The following is an 18175-nucleotide window of genomic DNA, read 5'->3' as shown; positions in this document are numbered from 1 at the left end:
CCCATTAGCTGCCGCCTGCTGCCACTAATAACAGTGAGATCAGGAGCGGCTGCTGGGAGTATTCATCAGCCAGCTCCTGGGCTGTAAATAATTTAAATAAAACCCGGAAATGGTTCCCTGTATTTTTGATAACCAGCCAGGCAAAACTCAGAGCTGGGGGCTTCATCCCTCAGCTGTCAGCTTCAGCAAGGTTGGATACAAAGAATAGAGGGTACCCCACACCCTATCTTTTAAACATTTAAATAAATAATTAAAAAAAACAGCATGGACTTTCCCCATTTTTGACAACCAGCCTTGCTAAAACAGACAGCTGGGGGCTAGTTTTCTCAGGCTGGTAAGGGGCGTTGGATATTGACCCCAGCCTAAAAATAGTAGCCTGCAGCCTCCCAGAAAAGGCTCATCTATTAGATGCGCCAATTCTGGTGCTTTACCCGGCTCTTCCCACTTTCCCTGTAGCGGTGGCAAGTGAGATTCATATTTGTGGGGTTGATGCCACGTTTGTATTGTCAGGTGACATCAAGCCCATGGCTTAGTAATGGAGAGGTGTCCATAAGACACCTACCTTTACTAATTCTATAGTTACTTGGTAAATAAATATACAACCAGAATAAATTATTTTATTATAAATAAATAAAAAGCACAATTTTTCATTTTTATTTAAAAATAACAAACAAAGTTAAACATAATTAACGCCTAATTCCTCTGAATCCCTCGTCTCCTGTAATAAAACAGAAATAAAAAACAACCATATCCCTCACCTGTCAATCATTCTGTCCCACATTGTAATCCATGTCTGGTGGGTTAAACAGTTTTTTAACCTGGACAGTGCCAAGATATGACCGTCCAGATTGAGAACCACTGACCCTACACTCGCTGCAGTTCATTCCTCAGGCTGGTTGTCAAAATGGGGGGACCCCACACCAGCTTTTTTAAATTATTTATTTAAATAAATAAAAAATACGGTGTGGGTACCCCTATATTCTTGATAATCAGCCTTGATAACACTGACAGCTGATGGTTACAGCCCTCAGCTGTCAGTTTTGCCTGGCTGGTTATAGAAAATACAGGGTAACCCGTTTTTCATTTATTTATGCATTTATAACTCAGGTGACGGGTGAGGAACACTCCCATCAGTCACTCCTAATGTCACTGTTATTAGCGGCAGAAGGTGTCAGCTGATAGGAGTAATAGTCCCATCAGCCACTGTCAATGTCACTGTTCTTACTTGAATACAACTCTCATCATTCTCATGCTCGTGCTGATCGCCGGCAGAGCAGGGGAGAATAATGTGAGTCATCTTTAGCACCAGGCACCGGAGGACAGGGCTTACTGTACCCTGCTTCTCTGGCACCCACCGTTTGTTGGTGATATGGCACATGGTTGCCACATGTGTGCCGCGTGTATTACACACACGGACACTGTCTTCTCCGGTACCGGTTTGATGTTAGCGCAAGTGCCGTGGCAAAATTTTTATTGGTGCTCTCGCTACGTGAAGTAAGTTTATGGGCTGTGAACTACCAGGACCTTTCTGATGGCACTGGGAGCATAAGAACCTTCTAACTCTCATGGTGACAACAGACAGGTCCTTTCTAGTTCACCTCAAGACACTGGGTAGTGGTATCACACGCTGCTCAGTGTCCCTGTTGGATGGCAGGCTCTATGGTTACATCATGCAACATGCAACCTGCCATTTAGGTGTAGCAGAGCTAGACCTGTTGTGGGATAGATGGATTATAGATGGGGTGGCACGGTGGCGCAGTGGTTAGCATTGCAGCGCTGGAGTCCTGGGTTCAAACCCCACCAAGGACAAACTCTGCAAAGAGTTGGATTGTTCTCTCCATGTTTGCGTGGGTTTCCTCCTGGCACTCCGTTTTTTTTCCCACATTCCAAAGACATACTGATAGGGAATTTAGATTGTGAGCCCCATCGGCAAACTGTAAAGCGCTGCGGAATATGTTAGCGCTATATAAAAAATAAAGATTATTATTATTATCATCTTCTTTGCAGAAAGAATATTGTTGTTTTTTTTATTTTAACTCTTTTTGCAGAAGACAATCGATGTCATAAGTATGGTTTAATAAAGACTTATTAATGTAGTCTATGTCATTCTTTCAATTGAAGGAATTTTTCTGGATGTCAGTGTTTTATAAAATATGACTATGGGGTTAGTAATGGGGGGTCTTATAGATGCCTTTCCATTACTAACCTCTGAGCTTGATGTCACCTGACAATACAAATTTGACATCCAACACCCCAACTATCACCCCACTTGCCAGCGCTACAGACCAAGTGGGAAGAGCGAGGCTAAGTGCCAGAATAGACACATCTTATAGATACGCCTTTTCTGGGGCACCTGAGAGCTGATGTTTTCAGCCTGGGAGGAGCAGTATCCATGGCACCTTCCTATGCTATTGATATCAGCCCACAGATGTCTGCATAGACTTTGCTGTTTATTAATTATAGGGGGTCCATACATCAGTTTTGGGGATCCCCCATTTTAATAGCCAGTAAAGGCTAAGTATAAGTATACAGCTGTGAGCTGATAATAGCCTGGAAAGCTCCATGGGTATTACTCCCTTCCCAAGCTATAAACTGCCACCAACCATCGCCTTTCTCTCTGCTGGCTAAGAAAATTAAAGGGGAGCCCACACCATTTTTTTCTGAAAAATAATCTTTTAATAATTAAATATATGTATAGTAAGCTGCAAACACACTGTACTAATTGTATTTGTCACTGACATCTAAATATATATCTATTCTCTGTGTATATACTGTGTATAATCCATCTATTTTATCCTGTCGACTCCTGCTGTGATTTTGCAGTACATGGCTGCTGAATTGCTGGCTTTTCTTAGATTGATAGATAGATAATTCAATATACATCCATATATATGTGTGTGTGTCACTGACATTTCTTTATCTATCTATCTATTCTATGTGTATATATCCTATCTATTCTATTCTAACTTGTCATGCTGCGATTTGACTGTACGTGGCAAATGAATTGACAGCTTTTCATCTATATCTATCTATCTATCTAAATAGAAAAAAATCAGGCGGCACTCCAGTTCAAGAAAAATTGTGGACTTTAATCCAGCACCAAGTGGTGCAATGTTTCGACCTCACAATAAGTTCTTTGTCAAGCAAAATTTGCTCAAGTTTGTGCTGCTATTGTTTTATCTATCTATCTATCTATCTATCTATCTATCTATCTATCTATCTATCTATCTATCTATCTATCTATCTATCTATCTATCTATCCCATCCATTTCAGCTTTTTTCTCATGCCCCCAGACCTGTTTGTTAGGTGCTGCAGAAAAATGTTCGGATTTCCCATTGTCTTGCATTGGATCCGTTATTCAGTACGAATACATGGATATTAGAAAGTATTTGTGCCGATTTTCCTGAATCCGAATATTTCACTATTCGCTCTTTACTATTTATTATGCTAGTTGGTACTGATATTGTAGAAAATCTCGTTTTTCAAACTTTCAATCTTTACAGGCATAATGAGCTGGTACTGTATGTATGAATGCATTACCATATGCAACTCCATATGACTTGAAAAATTAGTAAAAGTCAGATTTTTTTCCCTAAACAGAATAAGAAATAATGGCACAAATAAGACTGCAATAAGCACAATTTTGTAATAACAGTCATATTCTGTATCCCTATAACTGAAACAACTACCATAATAAAGTGAACATATTATTTATGTTTATCCGTAAAAGGCATATATAAAAATGTAAAATTATTGTTTTTTCTGCATTCAATCCATAACAAAAGTTAATATAAATAGAACACTTAATATTTGTATAATAAAATGCTCATTCTACAAAAGAAAAACTTGGTGTCCTAAATAGACGTTTAAATTGAAAAAAAGTTGTCTTTTATAGTTATGAATGTGGAAAGATAAAAATAAAAAAAATATCTTGTCAGGTAAACTACAACATCATAATTTATATCTGTATAAGGATTTAGTTTCAAACACACCCTTGTTACAATGCCAGGTTTTTGACATGTTAAAAAATCACACCAAAAAGAATCATTCTAGAAATTTTCCACCTCTAATTTCACCCATATTCTGGAAGATTCAATTGAATAATAACTAAAATCTTTTAAGGTGTTAACCCCTTTCTGCCATCCAACATACTATGCCGTCTATGTACCATCTGACCATGAACGGGATAGTACGTCATAGAGATTGGCCGTGCACATGGATGCCAGCTGATTCTCACAGCTGACACCCGGTACTAAGTACCTGAAGCGGTCACAGGCTGCTCCCGGCACTTTAAACCCCGAAATGCCACGATCAAACATGATCGCAGCATTGCGGGAGAAGGCAGAGGGCTGGCAGCCCCTCTACCTTTGGATCGAAGACCCTGAGGTGTGACACGGGGTGCCGATTACTGCCTTGGAGATCCGATGTCGTCATGACAACATCCTGGTCTCCAGAGCTTAAAAGCTTCCTGTCATGCGCAGTGCATGTCAGGAAGTCTCTCACGTTAGTGTACAGAAACTGCAGCGCTGACAGCTTCTATAGCATGCAGATGCTGCATCATCTGCACGCTGTAGAAACGATCAGCCTGCAAAAAATGAAGTGTAAAACTTAGAATGAAATAAAAAATTTTTTAAATAATTGTAAAAATATATATAAAAAATAATAATACAAAAAATCTATATTTATTCTATCATTAAATAAATATTTGAATGAAAAAAATCTAAACAATAAAAGTACACATATTTGGTATTGCCACATCCGTAATGACCCTTCCTATAAAACTGTCTCACTAGTTAACCCCTTTAGTGAACCCCAATAAAAAAACACAAGGCAAAAAACAATGCTATATCATCATAGCACTGAACAAAAAGTGGAGTAACACCTGAAAATGTCATCTTGTCCCGCAAAAAACATTCTCCCATATAGCTCCATCACCGGAAAAGCTGGGGGCTGCAATCCTCAGCTGTCAGCTTCAGCAAGGCTGGTTATCAAGAATAGAGGGGTCCCCATGCTTTTTTTTTTAATTATTTATGATGAGAGCCGTGTTCAGCACTGGGGAACAGCGCTTACTGTAACCCTTCTTCTCCGGCGCCGATGCGTGTCACATAGATGACATCCATGAGTGTTATGCGTATGGATGTGTGCTGGATGTTTTGTGGCCCATGTTGACATTAAAAAACAGACATGTCAGCGTGTTTTGCCCACAGGCACACGGTCCATGGAATCACACTGACATGTGCACAGACCCGTTCACTAGAATAGGCAAATAGCACTCCTTTCTTCCCAAGTCTCTCCGCATGGCTAAGTAGCACTGTACAGCCACATATGGGGTATTGACAGTAGAAAATTGTGGGATAAATTTTAGTGCTGTTTTTACTCACTTCTTGTAATTTTGTCCTCACTGCCCAATGGTATAAAATTCTGTGACACACCTGTGGTGTCAATATGATCACTGCACCCCTAGATGAATTCATTGAGAGATGTAGTTCGTAAAATGGGATCACTTATGGGGGGTTCTGCTGTTTTGGGACCTCATGGGCTCTCCCAGTGGGTCATAGCACCTGCAAACCATGACAGTAAAATCTGGTGCTCCTTTCCTTCCGAGCTCTGCTATGCGCCCAAACAGCGGTTTACCCCCACATATGGATTATCAGCATACTCAGGACAAATTGCACAATAACTTTTGGGGTCCAATTTATCCTGTTATCCTTGGGAAAATAAAAAATTGGGGGCAAAAAATCATTTTTGTGAAAAAATATGATATTTTACTTTTATGGCTCTACGTTATAAACTTCTGTGAAGCACTTGGGGTTAAAAGTGCACACCACACATCTATATAAGTTCCTTAGGGGGTTTAGTTTCCAAAATTGTGTCACTTGTTGGGGGTTTCCACTGTTTAGGCACATTAGGGGCTCTCCAAATGCGACATGGCGTCCGATCTTAATTCAAGCCAATTTTGCATTGAAAAGTAAAATCTGGTGCTCCTTCCCTTCCGAGCTCTGCCATGCACCCAAACAGTGGTTTATCTGCACATATGGGCTATCAGCATACTCAGGACAAATGGCACAACAATTTTTGGCATCCAATTTCTCCTGTTACCCTTGTTAAAATAAAAAAATTGGATCTCAAGTAATTTTTTTGTGAAAAAAAGTTAAATATTAATTTTTTTGAACATTCCAAAAATTCCTGTGATGCACCTGAAAGTTTAATAAACTTCTTGAATGTGGTTTTGGGCATGTTCAAGGTCGCAGTTTTTAGAATGGTGTCACTTTTGGGTATTTTTGGGTATTTTCTATCACATAGACCCCTCAAAATTATTTCAAATGTGATGTGGTCCCTAAAAAAAATTATGTTGTAAAAATGATAAACCGCTGTTTAACTTTTAACCTTTAGAACTTCCTAACAAAAGAAATTGGTTCCAAAATTGTGCTGATGTAGAGTAGACATGTGTGAAATGTTAATTATTAAGTATTTTGTGTGACATGTCTCTGTGATTAAAGGGTATGAAAATTCAAAGTTGGAAAATTGCGAAATGTTCTAAATTTTCGCCAAATTTCTGTTTTTTTCACAAATAAACGCAAGTCGTATCAAATAAATTTTACCACTATAATGAAGTACAATATGTCATGAAAATGTCAGAATCAACGGGATCCATTGAATCATTCCAGAGTTATTACCTCATAAAGCGACAGTGGTCAGAATTGTAAAAATTGGCCCGGTCATTAATGTGCAAACCACCCTCGGGGGTTAAGGGGTTAAAAGAGAAATTAGGAACTAAAATATTGTTGTTGCATAAGTAAGCACAGTTTTGGAAGGAATATTCCAAAACGTTGTTCTGGTGAAGCCATTCTTTTGTTAATTTGGAGGTACATGTAAAGTCATTGTTGTGCTGAAATATAGAATTGCTCTTTACCTTCAGCTCTTTGCTGGTGGTTTCTACCACTTAGGGATGGACACTGACAGCTTAGGGCAAGAAATATGTCTGGGCCCTTCTCTTTTTGGTGACAAAGCTCTCTCTCTCTTTCTATATATATATATATATATATATATATATATATATATATATATACATAACCACACATCAATACATGTATATATTACATAGTCTAATTTATTATGTACATTGTTGTCTGTTATTACACAGTGCCCTCTCTTGTTATGTACAGCACTGTCCCTTATATATAGGATTATATATAGCCCTGTCTTTACTACATACCGTCGTCTCTTGTTAGATGTAAAATGCAGTGACGGCTGATGGAGCATGAGAATGCTTCTTTTCTAATGGAGGAGCTAATGGACTGGTAATCTGGTCACCGACTGTTCCATCAGCAGTCATTTTATATCTAACTAGAGAGGGGACTATGCAATAAAAGCAGGCACTGTAAATAACAAAAATAACAAGAATACACTATGTAAGAGACAGCACTGTACATAACAACTGAGGAAGCTATATAATAAGGTATGGCATTATATATAACTAGAGAGGACGGTACACAATAAGGAACAGTGTTATACATAATAAAAGAGGAAACTATGTAACTAAGGATTGTGTTATAAATAATGAGTGAGTACCCTATATACTAAGGGACTGTGCTATACATAAGTGAGTACACTATATATTAAAGGACTGTGCAATACATAATAAGTGAGTACACTATATACTAAGGGACTGTGCTATACATAAGTGAGGACACTATATACTAAGGGATTGTGCAATACATAAAATGTGAGTACACTGTTTACTAAGTACTGCGCTATACATGATAAGGCTACATCCCTGTATCTGTGTGCAGTGATGGTGTGCTGCCCGCATTTACAGACGCACTGAGCATGTCCAATTCTGATCCTAAAAATCGGATCAGAACAGAGCATTCTCTGAGTCTCATGGATCTCATTCTTAGATCCGTGATTTTCATGTATGTGTGAATGGACCTATAAAACTCTAGGAGTCTGTGTGCCATCTGATAAAAAAACCTGGGAGCACACGGACATTTCACACAATTGTGAGAATGTAGAATAAGAGATTTTACAAAAAAACATTATCACACCACATCAGACAGAACAAATACTAAATAATATTTACATCCAGGCACTTACCACTGACGTTTCATCTGATTAGAGCTGCTTTCTCCTGTTGCTACTTCATCTGGTTAGACCTTCATGTTGACATCTCCCAGCCATTACTCGTCTTGTCACGATGATCTTTGCAGCACTGAAAATAACAAGGTCACATACATTTTATACATACATTTGTCTCCCCCCTGAAAACAGAAATGTACCTCACCATTAATATATTATACTATTTTGTTATATAAAAAAATAAAGTGATAAGCAGCACTGTGTCCCCCATTAACTATAATCTCTGACTCCCAATAATATAAACTATTCAGTCTGTGACTCTCCCCAACTAACTGTAAGGCTATGTGCACACGGAAACTATACAAGTTTTTACAGTACAGGAAAAGTGAATGAGATCCCTGAAGTCTAATGCACACACTGCTTATTTTTCCTTGCAGATTTGCAGCAGATTAAAATCTACATAATCTCAATTCTTGCAGCGTATTTCGCTCATAATAATGGGGAAAAATATGTAACAAAAGCATGGCAAAAATCTGGAAAGAAAATAAATGTATTTCACGCAACTTTCTTCCTGCCAACACATTAGGATAAGCAGCAGAATTTTCTACTGCAAATCTTGAACATGATGACATAGCCTTAGTCACTGTCCTGTGTCCCCATCATTCATTATACAGTAGGGGAAATAAGTATTTGATCCCTTGCTTATTTTGTAAGCTTGCCCACTGACAAAGACATGAGCAGTCTATAATTTTAAAGTTAGGTTAATTTTAACATTGAGAGAATATCAAAAATAAAATCCAGAAAATCACATTGTATGGATTATATAAATGTATTTTCATTTTGCAGTGAGAAATAAGTATTTGATCCCCTACCAACCATTAAGAGTTCTGGCTCCTAAAAACCAGTTAGACGCTCATAATCAACTTGTTACCTGCAGTAAAGACTGCTGTCTTACATAGTCACCTTTGTAAAAGACTCCTGTCCACAGACTCAATTAATCAGTCAGACTCTAACCTTTACAACATGGACAAGACTAAAGAGCTTTATAAGGATGTCAGGGACATATCATAGACCTGCACATAGCTGAAATGGGATACAAAACAATAATTAAGGTGCTGGGTGAGGAGATAACTGTTGGTGAAATAGTAAGAAAATAAAAGAAATACAAAAAGTCTGTCAATCAACATCAATCTGGGGCACCATACAAAATCTCACTTGAGGTCTTTGGCATTAACTCAACTCACCATGTTTGGAGGAAGAGAAATGCTGCCTATGACCCAAAGAACACCATCCCCACTGTCAAGCAAGGAGGTGGAAACAATATGTTTTGGGGATGTTTCTCTGCTAAGGGCATAAGACTACTTCACTGCATCAATGGGAGAATGGATGAAGCCATGTATCATAAAATCCTGAGTGACAACCTCCTTCCCTCTGCCAGGACATTAAATATGGGTCTGGGCTGGGTCTTCCAGCAAGACAATGACCCAAAACATGCAGGCAAGGCAACAAAGGAGTGGCTCAAAAAGAAGCACATTAAGGTCATGGAGTGTCCTAGCCAGTCTCCAGACCTTAACCCCTTAGTGACTTTGCTAAATTTTTGAAATGTGACTAGTGTCACTTTATGTGGTAATAACTTTGGAATGCTTCAACATGTGGCACATTTTAATGGCATTTGTAAATTTAGGTCGATATGTTTCGTGCTTATTTTAAAAAAAGATTATCCCTTTAATCCAGATAGTCATACTGAATGCCATTACAGTCAAACAAACGCAATCACAACACCTTATAATGCCCCCAAATGCTGCGAAAACACATCAAATGAGAAGCAGACACAAGGAAAGTGGCCTCAAATCACCCACAGTACTAATTGCAGCATGGCACTGCAGCAATCAGCCAGTTATGAGAACCCAAGAAGTGGACCCTCTGGGTCACGGCTTCAGAGCCCCCGAGGGCGAGAAGATTAGATATTTCCACCCCCTGTACAGGGAGTGTTTGGGACAGGCCCAAGGAGGGTGAAGCCACAACTGCCAGAGCCAAAGGGGCGACTGAGGGCTGGACCAAAGATGGAACAGAAGACTTGAGAGAGACAGAGCCACTGAGGTGACCAAAATGGAGGAGACACAGGACGGGCAGGGACTACAGAGACAAAGTACTGACCGGTATGGCAGAGACACACGATTAGCAAGGATGACAGGAATACAGGACTGGCAAGGACGGCAGAGAACACAGGACTAGCAGGGACGGCAGGAACACAGGACTGACAGGTACGGCAGAAACACAGGACTGGCAGGGATGGCAGGAACACAGGACTGGCAGGGAAGGCAGGAACACAGGACTGGCAGAGACGGCAGGAACACAGGACTGGCATGGACAGCAGGAACACAGGACAGGCAGGGATGGCAGGAACACAGGACTGGCAGGGATGGCAGGAACAGAGGACTGGCAGAGACAAATGAAAACGACAAGCCAAGTCAGAGTCAAAGCGTGAGGAGCAGAGACTGGAGCCAAAGAACCTAAGAAGACACCAGCAAGAAGCCGGCGAACGCAATAGACACAAAGGCATCTTACCTGGACAGATGCAGGGAAGAAGTACCCGACGGGCGTCGTCATATTGGGGGTGGAGCCACCGGGTCATGAGAAGAAGCCATAGCGGCGAAAGGAGTGAATGTGCACATGCGCGGACCGCAGAAAAGATGAGTGCCCAAGAACCCAGATGGAGGAGAGCGAGAAGGAGCGTCGGGAGCGCGCCGGTCGGACAGGTAAGTATTAGGTGGTGTAACACCAGGTATGAGGTATCGGGGTCTGGGACAGCATTTACAGATTTCAATTGAACGTCACAGTAAGATGAGGTAGGTGAGGGATCGGTGTAGGCCTCCTGTGCAGAGAGCCCTGATAACACATGCAATACCTCTACCTACTTTCATGTTGAACCACACTCAGGAGGCACAAATATCCATTTTGTAGACTAACATTGTCAGAAAAATTTAAGGATAGTAACACGAGTAGTTGAGTCCAAGGTAGTGGAGGCCTGACGGTCTCGGAGGACTACTGCTACAGGCAACATGCATGAAGGAGACCCAACCAGGAACCTACACATTTACAAAAATAAGTGGCAGACATAAAGTAGAATTAGTATAGCGGGGACTGACACCTCTTCCACTACAGCCAACCCAGGTGGTGGAATTACTGTTCCATATCCCAGTGAAAGTCTGGAAGGGGCGTAGCAAATCCCTACTCGTACAAGTGGCAGCAGGGGAAAACTGTGATCCAAGGAGGTACAAAGAGGTGGCACCAGGTGCTACTCCATGGCTAACCTACAGAATGTGGCAGCTGACCCCCTACTCGGGTAAGCAGCTACAGCCCAAAGGAGGGATGAAAAATGCAGGCAGGCACTGTTAGGACTCTGGAATCACTGGTGCAAATGGGACCGGGTACAGAAAAGTACTTGCAGGTGCAGGCTGGACTGGGTGTTTGGCAGATGGGCACTAGCAGGTGCGATCTGAACCGGCTGATGGAAAGAAGAGGACAGACAGGTACAAGCAGACTAGCCGACAGCTGGGGAGCCTGACAACTAGCAAGCATGCAAGGCAAACTATCAATGTAGCTCAGGCACCTCCAAATTAGAGAAGACATAAATAGAAGGTGTCGCCCAGCTATAGGTTGGGAATACCTTAGGTTGATGCGGCAGTCCTTTTAAGAGGGAGGGAGTGGGCGCATACACCCTCTAAACATAGTTCCCAGTCCTACAACTGAATCTTGTTGATAATGACACATAGGGAGCGAGATGAGGAGGTGTTGGGTGAGTGAGAGGCACTGAATGTCCTGCCTGTTAGGTACGAGGAGATCCAACAAAGGGCCAGATATGTAATGTCAACAGATCAGAAAGTCTGTAGTAAGATGGAATGGTCCACTGTGTCAAAGACAGATGGCAGGTCCAGGCGAAGGAGGAGAACAAACTTGCGTTGCTTTCATTTGGCAGTCAGCAGGTCATTAGTGACTTTAGTCAGGGCAGTTTCAGTGGAATAGTGCGCTCTGAAGTCAGAATGTAAGTAGTCAAAGAGGGAGCAAGATGAGAGGTTGGAGGACAGTTCAAAATGGAAGTGTTGCTCCAGTAGTTTTTAGGCATAGGGGAGAAATTATATGATAGGTAGACACAGAGGATGGATCAAGGGTGGGCTTTTTGAGGATGGGTATGATCGAGGTTTGTTTCAATGAGGATGTAAGACACCAGTTGTTAGTGACAGGTTGAAGAGGTGGGTTATACTGGTGATGAAGACTGTGGTAAAGTTTGGAATGAGGTGAGACTTTATTGTGTCAAGTTCACAGGTGGTGAGGCAAAGTATTCAGCTGAGATTAGAGGGAGGGGGAACTAGTGGATGCAAGAAAGAATTAAAAGTACTTAATAGCTGTTTAGGGTTGTGGGACAGGTATGATATGAGGGATGAGAAGTTGGTTTGTTTTGCTGCAGTCAGAATTTGCGCAGCATTTTTACAACTTCTGTTACTGGAAGGGCAACTCAGCTCCCTTTCTTTGGCAGCCATACAGCGGTATGCTTTGCAGATGAGGGCCAGAAAGATCATGTGCTCCAGCAAATGGCAAGTGCTGCATCAAGTGGTCTCTGCTCCTCTCCCTCCACCTTAACATCAAACATAGTACAGTTCTGAGTAGTGGCACCCCAATTACCCTTGTTTTCTCCCACGTCACAACTCTCCAACTGCCCAATGGTCTTTTGGGAACCAGAAATGGCTGAATCTGCAGATCAGTTCACACATTGTATGCTATGGGCATCAGAAGTGTACTTCAAATATTTACAGAGTCAAGAGGAGGAAATCATCTGCACCGATGGCCAAAATTTTTATGACTTAGATCTATGGCTAGGCAAAGTTTTGTCAGAGCATAAACCAAACCCTCGTCAACAAACGTTAACCCCGTTGGGTGAAGGTGATCAATTTGTGACGAGACTCAGATATTTGAGACACCCGCAGACTGTAATGTGCTGTCAATGCAGGAAGAGGAGGAAGGTGACTTTTAGGGCAAGGAGTTGGAAAACAGAGAGGATGATGATGAGGTAGTAGATCACACTTTGGTTAAACCCAGAGGCATGGAGCTGAGTAGCTCAGCAGAGGAGGAGGAAGATGAGGAGGTTACATAGACACAGAGTTTTGCAACCATGACATCCAGTGCATCCTGAGGCCCAACTCTGACAGTGGACAGCAGCATTCATGGTTCTGCAGTTGGCTATGTTGGGTCTATTTTTCAGACCGGCAAAAAAAAAATCATGTTAGCTGTCTACTTTTTTAAAAACAGCCTAGTAGAGTAAAAAAAGTGAAATCATTTCAGTACTACATGCATGACCTGACACATGCACGATCAACATGGGTTAATCTTGGAATGTCATTGTGCTAAAATGCAGACTAGTGGGTTTCGCCAACCACCGTCCACTTCATCAACCATATGTTCGGATTCTTCCTCCACCCTCACAGTGACAAGTGTTGTCACACAGGTTTCCGGCTGAAGAACCTCCACTTGTTTACTCCAGTTGGGGTGGTTGAGAGCCTGTCAGCTGATGCTGAATAAGACATGCCTGCTGTTTTTGACTGATCTTACATACCACTCACACCCCATCTTTCTCAATCCACCATAACATCCCCTCCTGCACCTCTCTTACAGTCCAGCAGCTTGTCGTGTTTACCCTACTGCACCCCGTGTCAGGACAGCAGGAAACCCTCGCTTGTGAAGTTGTGCTCACGTAAAAGATTCTTCACTCCTACACATGGCACAGATAACAGCTTGAATTTCACCATCTTCAATCTACTAACAATAATAAACTTTATTTATATATCACAAACACATTGCGTGATAGCTTTATGCATCAGCAGTTCATATAAAACAGTCAAACGTTACCAAGTTTAAGATAATCAAACAATTAAAGCAAAAATAATGATGACCCTGCTTCAGAGCTTACAATCTGCAATGAGGTGGGGGTGACACCAATTACAAGTACATATTTACAATGATGGTACAACCATCTTGAGGAAATGGGGGTAGATAAAGGCTGCATGAGCCTTTTGGGTACAGTTGAGTTTGATGGTGAATTATGTTCAGAGAATAAGCTATATACATATATGTTAGGGTTGGCGGAATGCACCGCATATATTTATTATGTGAGATAGGTGCATTTGCAACCCGGGATCCACCGTGCAGGAAAGAACCTGCTGCTAAGTAAGGTGGTGAAGTAAATTAGTATAAACGAACTCTGTTACTTCACAAAGCCCGTAGTAAAGAGAACGCTGTGCCCTGTTTAGCTCACAGAGGACACAGCTACTGAGTAGAGCCGACAGTGTTCATGCAGTCCAAAGCAAACACGCAGCTCCTCTCCGGTGGAGCCAGAATTCTAATGGCTATTAGCCAGCCCTGAATTCACTCATAAGAAACTCCTTGCCGGAGGTGCCAGCATTCTAGGGGCTTATTTCAGCTGGGCCCCTGACCACACATACGACCACACTGGCGCTGAGCTCGTACATATTTGATACTAGCACATGGCCGTGCGGTCATGAGAACCTTTTATAGCTGCAGCAACTTCAGGACCTTCCCAGAAGGACCAATGGGAGGCTGCCACAGAACTTGATCACGTACAAGACCTTCCTGGAGGACCAATGGAAGTTGCTGCAGTACCTGAGCATGTGACCCTTGATCTCCATTGAGAGATCTTACCCTGGGCATGCTCAGTGTATGCAAAGCAGGACTTTAAAAAGCCTGCTCGCCACAGACCAGTGCAGGGTACAATAGCAGAGCCTGGAGAAGCAGCAGTAACCCCTTGCACAGCATCAGATTCAGTGAGATGCTGGGACCGACGTCCCTGCTGAGCAGGCTCCAATGTGGCTGATGCAGAATAGGAGACCACAGCAGACATGGTTCAAGATTCCTCGTGTGCAGCGGTGGGAACTCGACTCCTAACACACACATATATATATATACAGTATATATATATAAAGGACTTTGATTAGGGAATGTGATAGGCCACCCTAAACAGATGTTTTTTATGGAGCACATAAAAATGTTTAAACTGTAGTTATACTCCTAGTTTCATGTGGGACAAAGGGTAAGAGGTGAGACATCTAGGTAGGATATTGAACTGAACCAGACAAAATCCAGATCAGGGGTGTTACCATCTTTGTGTGTCTTAGAGTTTGAATGTTGTGAGAGGCCACGAGAATTGGCTAGAGATAAAAGCTAGGATGCAGTTGGGGAGGTGGAGCTGTTAAAGTGTCCCAGGATAAGGGTTGTCAATTCTGAGGACATGAAGTTTGGCCATAATGCATAAAAGTGGTCAAGGACGTGGGTGAGTGAACCTAGGGGATGGTACATGACTGAGGGAGAGGGGATGTAACACCTTGATGATATGAACCTGAAAAGAAAAATGGCGTCCAATCGGCCTGCATTTATTTATTGGGTTAAAAACAGGATTGTTGTTGGCAGCAAGGAGTGTAGGGTTATCGTGGAGTGAGCAATGATCATACAGTGGGATAAACGCATATTCCATGTGTTGTAATCTGGACGTGGATAAGTCATACGCTCACTATTACTTGTCTGAGAACTAATTATTGTGAACAGCCTGCGGCCTCCTTGGATGATTCATCGCCAATAGAGCCATTGTCTGGATGATAGGGGCCAGCTGATAGCTATTCACTACTAAGATCACAGCGCTTGTTTCTGTATAGGTACCGTCACATTAAGCGACGCTGCAGCGATATAGACAACGATGCCGATCGCTGCAGCGTCATTGTTTCTTCGTTGTGTGGTCGCTGGAGAGCTGTCACACAGACAGCTCTCCAGCGACCAACGATGCCGAAGTCCCCAGGTAACCAGGGTAAGCATCGGGTTACTAAGCGCAGGGCCATGCTTAGTAACCCGATGTTTACCCTGGTTACCAGTGTAAATGTAAAAAAAACAAACACTACATACTTACATTCCGGTGTCTGTCGCGTTCCCCGGTGTCCGCTTCCCTGCACTGTGTAAAAGCCGGCCCTAAAGCAGAGCGGTGACGTCACCGCTGTGCTCTGCTTTACGGCCGGCCGGCGCTGACACAGTGCAGGGAAGCGGACGCTGTGGGACCTGACAGACACCGGAATGTAAGTATGTAGTGTTTGGTTTATTTTACATTTACACTGGTAACCAGGGTAAACATCGGGTTACTAAGCGCGGCCCTGCGCTTAGTAACCCGATGTTTACCCTGGTTACCAGTGAAGACATCGCTGAATCCGCATCACACACACCGATTCAGCGATGTCAGCGGGTGATCCAGCGATGAAATAAGGTGCTGGCCTTCTAGCTCCAACCAACGATGTCACAGCAGGATCCTGATCGCTGCTGCGTATCAAACACAACAATATCGCTATCCAGGACGCTGCAACGTCACGGATCGCTATCGTTATCATTGTTAAGTTGTTCAGTGTGAAGGTACCTTATGACTCATGGCCTGTGATCTCTGTGATCATTACAAGGACACTCCAATCTGTTTGCCATGGAAATGCAACCTTTAGGCCTAATGGATACAGATGGTTTCTGAAAGCTAATGGCCATTGTGGTTCACCCAATACCAGTTGCCCAATCACCATTACCTCTCTAAGAAAGATGTGGTTGCGCTACAGCAACAAGTTGCAGACAACATCACCTGTTCCCTGAAAAATTCTATGTCTGCCAGGGTGCATTTCAACAATGACACCTGGACAAGCAAGCATGAACAGGTAGATGACTTGGCACTGCGTGACTCTGGTGGCTGTAGGGGCAGTTGGGGAAGAGACTGCTCCACAAGTTACAAGGCTTGCAGGATGCTTGGGGATGGAGAAATAAACCACTACATACCATAAGATGGATAACAAACTACTAGACAATGGTATGGAGAACTAAACTACTAAACAGCTAGGGTTGTAGAACTAAGCCACTACACACCATACAATGGATAACTAAACTAATAGATAGCAGGGGTTGGAGAACTAAACTACTAAACAGCTATGATTGCAGAACGAAACAATCTAACACCGGAACGTGGAGAACAAGGAGAACGTGGAGAACTAAACTAATAGACAACAGAGATTGGAGAACTAATCTACTTAATAGCTTGGGTTGGAGAACTAAAATAGCACACACCAGGGGATGAAGAACTAAAGCAGTAGACACCAAGTTGTCACTAGATGCCATGTCTTGGAATCCCTAGGGCTTGCGGAGCAAACATCTGTATGTAACAGTTCCTGCAGTGTTTTGCCTCCTCCACCTCCTCTAGGGCCTTCACCTGCACTCTCAACCTCTTCCTTAATTAAACACATGTTCCAACACTGCAGAGAGAATCCCTCCCCCACCTCCATACTGCACAGCCAGGGCTCAGCGTAATCAGGCAATGCTTACAATAATATGCCTTTGAGATCGCAGTCATACAGATCAGCAGTTGTGGACCACTATCCATGCAGAGTTTGAGCAATGGCTCTCTACAGTCAACCTCTAGCCAGGGAAGGCCGTGTGCGATAACGGTGCAAACCTGGAGGTGGCCCTATGCTGAGCCAACCTTACACACATGCCTTGCATGGTTGGCATCCTCAACCTGATGGTACATCAATTTCTCCGCCACTGTCCCAGCCTGGATGTGCTGCTGCAGAAACCACTGTCATGCTGACTTCCACCATTCCACTTCAGTAGGTATAGAGCTCTTTCAGACTCCCAGTTAGCCAGTTGATATGTGATATGACCACACCGTGGAATTAAACTCTGCACCTGGTGCACGATGACATTTTTCATAGCCTGACACAACGCAGTACGGACATGGTGCAATTCACACTTGCATACTTGATACAGATGAAGGACCTCTGCACCCTTCTGTACATTTTCTTAATGGCTACTAAGATGGTTAGCGGTGATGTTGTCATCATCAGCATCCCTATTACTGTCATCTACATGCTGGAGAAAACTTTAAATAATGTGAGTGAGCAGGTGGTGGTGGTCCTTGGGGAAGAGGAGTTTACAATATCTATAAGTTCAGGCATGTCATCTCACAGACGTTTGCCATGGGAGGAACAAATGGAGAAGGACCATGAAAAGGAC

Source organism: Ranitomeya variabilis, chromosome 5, assembly GCF_051348905.1.
Source record: "Ranitomeya variabilis isolate aRanVar5 chromosome 5, aRanVar5.hap1, whole genome shotgun sequence".
In the NCBI taxonomy this organism is placed as follows: Eukaryota; Metazoa; Chordata; class Amphibia; order Anura; family Dendrobatidae; genus Ranitomeya; species Ranitomeya variabilis.
Note: the sequence above shows the minus strand (reverse complement) of the source record.